The sequence below is a fragment of the Aegilops tauschii genome, chromosome 6 (assembly GCF_002575655.3).
Source record: "Aegilops tauschii subsp. strangulata cultivar AL8/78 chromosome 6, Aet v6.0, whole genome shotgun sequence".
Taxonomy (NCBI): Eukaryota; Viridiplantae; Streptophyta; class Magnoliopsida; order Poales; family Poaceae; genus Aegilops; species Aegilops tauschii.
In genome coordinates, this window is record NC_053040.3 from 448,683,991 (window position 1) to 448,694,069 (window position 10,079).

The following is a 10,079-nucleotide window of genomic DNA, read 5'->3' on the forward strand; positions in this document are numbered from 1 at the left end:
CCTTTCTCCCTCTTTTTCCCCTTCCTTTTCTACCTGGTTCTCGCAACCAGATGCTGGAGTCCAGGAGCCAGACGCCACCGTCGACGACGACACCTTCGACACTGGAGGTGCCTACTACTACGTGCAGCCCGCTGACGACGACCAGGAGTAGTTAGGAGGATCCCAGGCAGGAGGCATGCGCCTCGTTCGATCTGTACCCCCAGTTTGTGCTAGCCTTCTTAAGGCAAACTCGTTTAACTTATGTCTGTACTCAGATATTATTGCTTCCACTGACTCGTCTGTGATCGAGCACTTGTATTCGAGCCCTCGAGGCCCCTGGCTTGTATTATGATGCTTGTATGACTTATTTACGTTTTAGAGTTGTGTTGTGATATCTTCCCGTGAGTCCCTGATCTTGATCGTACACATTTGCGTGCATGATTAGTGTACGGTCAAATCGGGGGCGTCACAGATACCTCTCCGTCATACGTAGTGACAAATCCCAGTCTCGATTCGTGCCAACCCAACAGACACTTTCGGAGATACCTGTAGTGCACCTTTATAGCCACCCAGTTACGTTGTGACGTTTGGTACACCCAAAGCATTCCTACGGTATCCGGGAGTTGCACAATCTCATGGTCTAAGGAAATGATACTTGACATTAGAAAAGCTCTAGCAAATGAACTACACGATCTTGTGCTATGCTTAGGATTGGGTCTTGTCCATAACATCATTCTCCTAATGATGTGATCCCGTTATCAATGACATCCAATGTCCATGGTCAGGAAACCATAACCATCTGTTGATCAACGAGCTAGTCAACTAGAGGCTTACTAGGGACATGTTGTGGTCTATGTATTCACACATCTATTACGGTTTCCAGTTAATACAATTATAGCATGAACAACAGACAATTATCATGAACAAGGAAATACAATAATAACCATTTTATTATTGCCTCTAGGGCATATTTCCAACACATTGATGTCATTATGAGACCCGGGCATGCCAAAGAAAGCGTGCCAAAATCCAAAGATCCAGTGATGCAACTGCTTCAAGAATGATGGTGGGCTTCTTAACATGACCCTGATATTGCCCTTGTAAAGCCTTCGGCCAATTCTTGCATTTCCAATGCATGCAGTCAAGAGATCCAAGCAAACCTGGCCACCCTCTTGCTTCTGAGATTGCTAGGAGCCTCTTAGTGTCTGCCACAATTGGTTCTCTCATGTACTGAGGTCCCAACACCTCGACCACGGCAGTTGCAAACCTGACCATGGCATCTCCGCATGTGCTCTAAGACATCCGTATGTACTCGTCCCATGAATCCGCGTCTGTGCCATATGCAAGCATCCGGAGTGTGGCCATGCACTTCTAGTAACTAGAGAAGCCAATCATTCCCACGGCGTCCTTCTTCAGAATGAAGTAGTCATCGTAGGACAGGACGCCATGGTAGAAATGATCGAAGACTGTCTTGCGCATCCGAAAACGCCGACGAAAATGGTCAGCAAATAGTGCATCAGGGGCAAAGTAGTCGGCCATCAGTGTCAAATGTCCGCGTACCCTGTTGCGGTTGAGCGCTCGATGACCCTTGATCGAGCCCTTGAAATTGAGAACATGCTCCTCCGCACGCTCAACGTCTTCAAGGACCGTCTGCATCATCACCGTCTCATCGGAGTACTCCTCCTCGTCCGACGAGCCAATGGAGGAATCAACATACTGCTATATATGCACTCGAAACTGGAATCCATTGCTACAAATAAGAAGGGACAACTATTTTCAGCTCCGACGGTTCATCGAACAGTTGCCGGGCATGGTAGAGGATGGTATCTGGCGGGGCGGTCAAAGGACACGGGGTTGACCGAAGATGGAGGAGAAGCAGTGGGGAGCCCGCTGGATCACCGAAGGTGACAGAGACGCAGATTTCCAACAGGGGTGTGGCGTGGTGGCCGGGGTGGTGGAGCGGCGGCGACAACAAGAGAGAAAGAAGGAAGGAGAGAAAATGGGGAGGATGGAGTTGCGGGGTCCGGGAAGGGTTTTGGGTGGGCTTGGGGTGTCGGATTTGTATGTTTCGCGTGTCCAAACTCCCGCAAACCTCCCCCACTTTTGTCTCCGTTTTGCGGAAGAAATCGCGTCCGGTTCGCGGACCAATACAGGACCGCGTTGTATGGCTTCCGCGGTTCAACGTGGTCCGTATGGTTACGGGAGGTTTACGGGTCCGCCTTGGAGATGCCCTAAAACTAACATTGCAGTGGGAAGCGAGCGCTTTCCTACATGATCTTTGCTCACCTATGACATTGATCAACCAATCTTCTACTGAATTTTTGATTGGCCGTTGGGTTGGGTGCATATATTGCTTCACGGTAGTCTAGATCCCTATTGTGTATCAACATTGAAAGAGGAGGTGAGCCGAAGTCCCCGTGAATTGCTTGTAGAGGGGCACATGCCACAATTTAGTCAACCACATCTCGAAGACGGTTAGCCATCCAAACCATATATATTGCATGAGCATCCATATGCACATTAGTCTGAATCCCTATCGTGTATCATGATCTTCTAGATTCGATGGGATGGCGTGTTGCTGAAAAAAAATGATGGCGGTGACATGGCAATGGATGTGCTGAAAGATGTGATCACCTAATTAGTTATTTCCGATATAGTATGTCTTACAACGTTGAGATCCGCTTTGACAATAACTTTTCTACCCATCATGGTAACATGATTCCCACGCCATGCAGTGAGCTTACTAGCGATTTTTTTCTTCAAGATGCTGGAGGTCGACTCTCTTGAGGCGCGTCACATAAGGGAGGGAGGTCGAAGTAGCCCATAGGGAAATCGGTGTGGATTGCCGGGAGCTATTGAGGACATTATCAGTATTCATACCATCGCATCTAATTGTCGCAACATGACTTTTGCGACAGTTTCTATGCAAGCCGACGGAGAAGTTGCGAGTGTTTTTCTTAAAATTTCACATTGACCGGAGCAAAAAAAAAGGACAACGGGTCATCCGCATATAAAATAATTTTAATTGTTAGCGCTCACCCATGCATCATGTGGAGATGACCTTGGTCAGCGACCTTTTTCGAGGATGTGATGCATCGAGTTAATGGCCAGGACGAAAAGGAGCGGCATAAGAGGATCCCTTTGCCTTAGGCCCTAGCCATTCTTGATGGTGTGACCAGCCAGGCCAGTTAGGAGAAATCTAGAGTACGGTGTGGAAAGAAGAGTTGGCACCCAATTGAAAAAATTGCTCGAAAATCCTATGTGTCTCATACGGTCCATAAGGTAGTCGTCTCACTGGAAAGAAGAGCGGAGACCCTCTTAAGCTTACATAAGACTACCGGATTATCTAATATCAAGCTTTAATAGGAGTGTTGTAGTATATATGTGGTTAAAACTTCTCGCCATGTTGCAAACATACTCCTACACAAAGTTGTCATGGACACTTCTCTTCCCTATGAAGGCATATTTTGCATTTGATACCAAATCATTCATGAATGACGGGTGGCGAGGTCATTCTAGCCGCATGTTCGTCATAGTATGTTAATATTAGTGATATCTTTGGTGCCATAGTTCATTGGGGTCAACCAATATTAACCGAGTTTATCCATTGGAGGTGATTAACTTGGAGGTTGGAGAAAACGCCAATGACCATCATGTCTCGTTCGATCGAGCAATAGATCCCTTGAGGTATTCAGGTGAAAACCCTATATTCAAAATTTTAAAACTAGGCAATGACAATGTCATCAGTGACATCGCTCCTTCGAAAGCATTGCCTCTGATACCATGACTTTTGGTGACCGGTATGGCTAGGGGTTGAGTGTCTGGTTTGAGTTAGATGGTGGTGAAGCTGATGAGTGCAACTTCAAGTTGCACGAGCATCTCTATATACGAATTGCGTGGAAGAACCATTGTCCTCGGGTAAGAGAGGTGCACTTGTGCCTCTCTTTGAATTTCTTTTATCATTTAGGCATTAAAGAGGTCGGTAGGCGTGTCTGTGCCAGCTTGGTTTCGGTAGAAAGGTGAGGAGTTCTTCTTATCGTGGTGTGACCGTTGGTGACATTTGTCGGCGACTACAATGCATAGCGGGTTGAGTATGTCGGATCTGCTTAGCCCGTTCTTTTAGAAACACGATATAAATGCGGGCGCTCAGATAAACATGGTATAAATGCGGGCGCTGCCATGTTTGTTTTATACGACACATATCTATATTTTATCTAAATGTATTGCTAAGTTTGTCGAATCAATTTTGCCAGTTTTTCTGTAATTAGCAAGGGGTCTCTATCATCTTTCTTCCTTCCTTGGTTTCCTAGAGACTAGAGAGGTTGCAACCATACCCATCGCACCGGGAAAATGAAGACGAAGATGCAACAATCTAATCTATGCCTAACTTAGAAGATCGTGCAACAAACAAAATCTGCTTGATCGTGACCGCTAATCGCGTGTAAAGCCGAGGAATACAGAGGGAAATGGTACAGTAGTTAGTTGCACCCGTGACTCGGCCTCGCCTGTTAACGTCGTACCAAAATAGGTGCCTGTAGGCCATCAGACCATGACAGTGCGTCAACCGTCCGGGCTAAAACTTGCTAAAAGACACGATGTTTTTACAGAAATAGCAATCGCGTAGTGGCACGCCTGCTTTCGGCCGAATGCTACTGGGTCACCAAGCAACCATGATGAACTAAAAAGCTCTCCAAGCTCCAGCAAGGCAGAGTGTCCATATCATTAGGCTGTACGTACCAAATCATCATCATCATCGCACCAACACTATATAAACACGAGGTCCCATGCCAAGATGTTGTGTAATCCTTCCTGCGCTTCAACAGGCACAAGCAAAGAAAAACAGGCGCAGGTGAGCAAGCGACGGTCCAGTGGCCACACACGCGCGCGCGCGCTCACCGTCTGTCGGTGCACTGAGCGAACCTGAACGCCCTGCTCAACTCTGGAGGCCTGAGGCCTGAGCTGTACGTTCCACCGGCCGGCCGGACCCCCTGCGATCGATCTGGACAAGCTGATCGACCAGCCGGGTCGAGAACGTCGTGATCGCAACAGCAGCAGAAGACGACGTTCTGATCGCCTCTCCACAGATTAACTAACCGGCGAACGCGAAAGGTGCACCGGTCTGTGGACCGATCTCGCAACGGCGAAACGGTAACAGGAGATCCAAGTTGAGTGCGGCCGAAGCAAATGAAGCACGTGAGTGGTGGTCGCTGGTCCGGGGTCAGACGCTGTCATGTCACGCATGAGGGGTGTGTGTGACTGTGGGTGGCGAATAACCGGGCTATCCTGGCAACAGGGTTGCGCATCGACTTCGTACCAGTGACAGCCATGGTCTCCGGCGAACCCTGGCCATTGATGGCGCGCTCCACTGCTAGCCTGCTACCACCCGACTACATGCCTTCAGTGCGCGGCTAGAGTTCTTGCGAAACATGAGCAACAAACCTTTGTTGCAGACCTCTAAATCTAAAGCCCCGTAGATCATATCTTTGCTAGATATGTACTGACTTTCGGCTAAAAGGTCCTTTCATAAATAAAGTGATATAAAAGATGATGACGAGCCTCGACTTAGTTGTCAACATTTCAGGACGATGCAGCCGTCTTGTTCTCACCGGGGCAAAGGGGGAGAATATGAGGATGAAGATGCAACTACTTAAATGAGCTGCTTCAGGGGATCACGCACGCAACAAACACAATCATCTCGATCGTGACACTTAATCAACGCGCAGCGACAGCAAATATAATGGGAAACAGTAGAGCAGTTGGACCAATGAGTTCATCTGTTTAGCGCCACACACACGCGCATAAATGCATTCGTACTATCGGCCCATCACAACGTCAGGACTAAAAATTCGTTGATGGAAATATTGCTCTCTCTCTCTCGCCGAATAAAAAATTGCCTACGAACTTGCTGTGAACCATCATTCGACAGCCATCAACATGAACTGCTGCAAAGCTCTTCGGCAAGCAAAAATGGCAATGTCCCCGTTTTGAAAAAGAAAAATGTCCGCAACATCGTTTTGAAACAGGCTCTCGTCCCGCTTTATAGATAAAGCATCAAACAAAGTACACGGCTGAAAGATACTCCCTCTGTTCCTAAATATAAGTCTTTTTAGACATTCCAATATGAACTACTCCCTCCTTTCCTAAATATAAGTCTTTGTAGAGATTCCACTATGGACCACATACGGATGTATATAGATGCATTTTAGAGTGTAGATTCACTCATTTTGCTCCGTATGTAGTCCATAGTGGAATCTCTACAAAGACTTATATTTAGGAACGGAGTGAGTACATACGAAGCAAAATGAGTGAATCTAGCCTCTAAAATACATCTATATACATTCGTATGTAGCACGTATTAAAATCTCTAAAGTGATTTATATTTAGAAATGGAGGGAGTACTAAATGATAGAGCGGTAGGCCTCTTACAGAGTGGATCCTTATATATCGGGAGCACGACTACGCTATCGAAAGAGAACAAAGGGATGCCAAAGTACAACGCCATGCCACGCCCTAACACACCTAGGCTCCCGACAACGCCCTCAAGAGGAAGAACGATGCTAAGTGCACCCGCTGTTGAGTCCGAAATGGAAGGGGTATTCACCCGAAGTCTTGACATGGATAGGAGAACCACAACAACTTCTTCAAGAAGATAGCAGCGCTCCAGGCGTCGCCGCCGTTTGCACCAAAGCGCGTAACTTTCGCTCGACGGCTCACCCATGCCACTACGGGGTCTTCAGGCCATTCACACCGTGGGAATATACGCACAGTGGACCTAATAACTTACGTACAAAAATGGTGATAACTTTAATTAAGGGAAAAATTTGTTGAAAATATATACCCAGTAACCTATGTGTAAATAGCATGGTAATATACACAGCACATAATTGATAACTTATGCACAAACACCTAGGGGGGGGGGGGGAGATTGTTGAGAAACACACCTCCGGTAACTTTTTTGAAAGTAGTATGATAATATACACATCGTAGCCCCGATAATCCATGTACAAACACCGTGGGTATGTTTCGAATGTGGGAAGAGGGATCGTTAAAACTAACCCTGGTGATCTCTAAACAATGTGGTAACATACCCTATGCATGTGTGGTAACTTGTACAATGTGTGATAACTTTTGACACAAAAAGAAGTTAGTCGAAAGATATCAACATGCAATCCAGTTTCAAATGTCTCGTCGCGGCGATTTTTTATATGTCGAACCGTTTTTTCTGTCCGACCAACGGTTGGAGCAACAAAACATTTTGAAGTTTTGAAATGAAGAGAGTCTTTTGATGACATCATCACATTTAATATTAGTTTTCATGCATGTGGCAATGCATTGCATGCCCCGGCTGCGTGCACTCGCTTTCGCTTAGTGACGTGGGGCTGCATGCACATGTGCTCATGACGCGTGATTTAGTTAGGCTAGGATGCGTTCGGATCTATTGTTTAAAATCAGAACAGTCGGAATAAGTATGAAGAAAAGTACAAAAATAAAGCACAAACGGGAAAAGAAATCAGGAAAAGACACACAAAAAAAGGGTCGTGGCCTGCCGTGCGTGTCGGCCATCCCATCTCGCTCTCCTTTCAGTGAGTCGGAAGCTGAACTCGCTGATGACGAGATATAGAGGCGCCCGAAACAAGCCGTGCCTCCTGGCAAATCCTAAATGGAGCGGCTCCTATTTGGTGGATAGGGCGCTGTGTAGTGCCCTAGTGCGAACCCCCCACCCTGGATCGTTCGCATAGAGGGCCGGCCCATTTTTTCCGCGATTTTCACATCCATTCTCGACCGGTTTTGAGAAGGTTCTAGGACCTTCCCTGGACCGGGTTTTTTCTTCTTGCTTTCTTGTTTGGGTTTTCTTTCCTTTTTGTTTCTTTTCTATTTTTATTTTGTTTTCGTTTCCCCTTTTCTTTTCTATCTTTCCTTCATTACTTTTTCATTCTTTCGAAATTTATATTGAAATTTGCGAACATTATTTTGTTCATCAAATTCAAAAGATGTTCGACAATGTAAAAAACTGTTCTCAAATTTAAAATTTGCTAATAAAATTTAAAAATTGTTCATAAAATGTAAAAAATGTTCATCAAATTCGAAGTTTGTTAATCCTTTTTTCAAAAATTTTGCATAAAATAAAAAATTTGTTCAGCAATTTTACGAAAAATGTTCATTGAATTCAGCGATTGTTCATCCGTTTGTTAAAAAAATGTTCTTCAATAAAATTTTTGTTCATAAAGTTCAAAACTGTTCATCAAATTTTGAATTAGCAAACATGTTTTTGAAAAAATGAACAGCTTTTTAATTTGTGATTTTTTTTCAATATACGAACATTTGTTTTCAAAAACATGTACATTTTCTAATACAACGAACATTTTATGATTTCTGGAACATTTCCCAAAATTCCCTTTTTTTCCTAAATTTTCACCTTTTCTGAAATTACAAACTGTTGTAAAGAAGAAAAAACAATTTAAAAACAAAAAACGTAATAAAAAATCTGGGGCGCCTAACCCCGCTTATAGGCCGGCCCAATAGGGTGGGAGGGGAGCGGGTGCACGCTAGCATGTCATGCACGAAATAGGAGCTCCTCCTAAATGGAGCGTTATGCGCGGCAAACCCTATTCGGCGCCCGTTCGCCCGTTTCTTCGGTTTGCGCAAACGGGCGCATACCCCCCACGCTTGCTGGGCCGGCCCGTTTCATTTTTTTAAGGATGCAGCGCACTGACCACCAGGACGAGAGCTCCTATGTGACGCTCTCTGCGTCAAGCCGTCGAGCGATCGCATAGGGGATCGAGAGACTGGGCCGGCCCACCTCTCTCGCGAACAGTACCTCACGGTGGAATAAAAAAAGAAGCGGTGGGAGGAATCGAACACTAGACCTGCTGCTTCCGACCATACGATTCGAAACAGTTGAGATAGCAAGCTTTCTTGTTCACGGAACATTGCAAAGCCTTAAGAAACATCAAACGCCGATCCGAACATCTTTCAAAAATTCGAACGTAAAACATTTTTTCAAAAACAAAACGTGAATGTTGTATCAAACGCGAACATTATTTGTTTTCACAAATTTTGAGAAAGCTCAAACAATATTCGACACACAAACGAAATTTGGAGACGCGAACATATTTTTTAGAACGGAAACATTTTTTAAACTACCCAAAAAACTGAACAGGAACAATTTTTCAAATTTCAAAACAAAATTTGGAAACATGAACAACTTTTGCAGGCGAACAATTTCTGAAGCTCCAGAACAAATTTTTTATAAACGAACATTTTTTAAAATTTGCAAACAGTTTTGGAAACAGAACAATTTTCGAAACTCCGAACAAAACTTTTAAATAAGAACATTTTTTGAAATTTGCGAACAAATTTTGAAACAAGAATATTTTTTGAAACTCCCAAAAAAATTATGGAATTTACGAACATTTTTCAATTTGTGAACAAAAATTGAAAACATGAACATTTTATAAATTTGTGAACAAATTTGGAAAGCTGGAACACTTCTTGAAATTCCTAAACATTTTTCGAATGCAAACAAAATTAAAAACATGGACAATTTAGAAAAATAGGAACATTTATTCAAATACACGAACAAAAATTGAAAAACGAACATTTTTCTTCAATTTGCGAACAAATTTTGCAAAGTTGTGAAATTTTGAAAAAAAACATAAAGAAAAGAAACAGAAACTAAAAAAAGAAAAGAAACAGAAAAGAAAAAACGAAATAAAAAATAACAGAAAGCCGAAAAAACCAGAAAAAAACGATTCAGAAAAAAACCAGGTTCAGGGAACCTTCTAGAAGGTTCCCAAAACCGGTTGGACGCACTATGTATAAGTGGGCCGGCCCGTGTCGTCGCTCGCGGTGCTCCTCTGTGCGATCCCTCGACGCAGAGAGCGGCGAATAGGATTTTCCCACCAGGACAACGAAGAAGAGAGCTCCTGTTCGCCGCCCGCGAGCGGCAAACGATTGAGCCTTCGCTGAAACGAGCGCGCGTACGGGCTGGCCCATTCGCAACGCCGAAGGAAATATCAAGAAAAAAAAAAAGGGATGTGGAGTCGAACCCAGTACCTCAATAGCGACAGCAGCAAGCAACACCAGTCGACCAATCGACC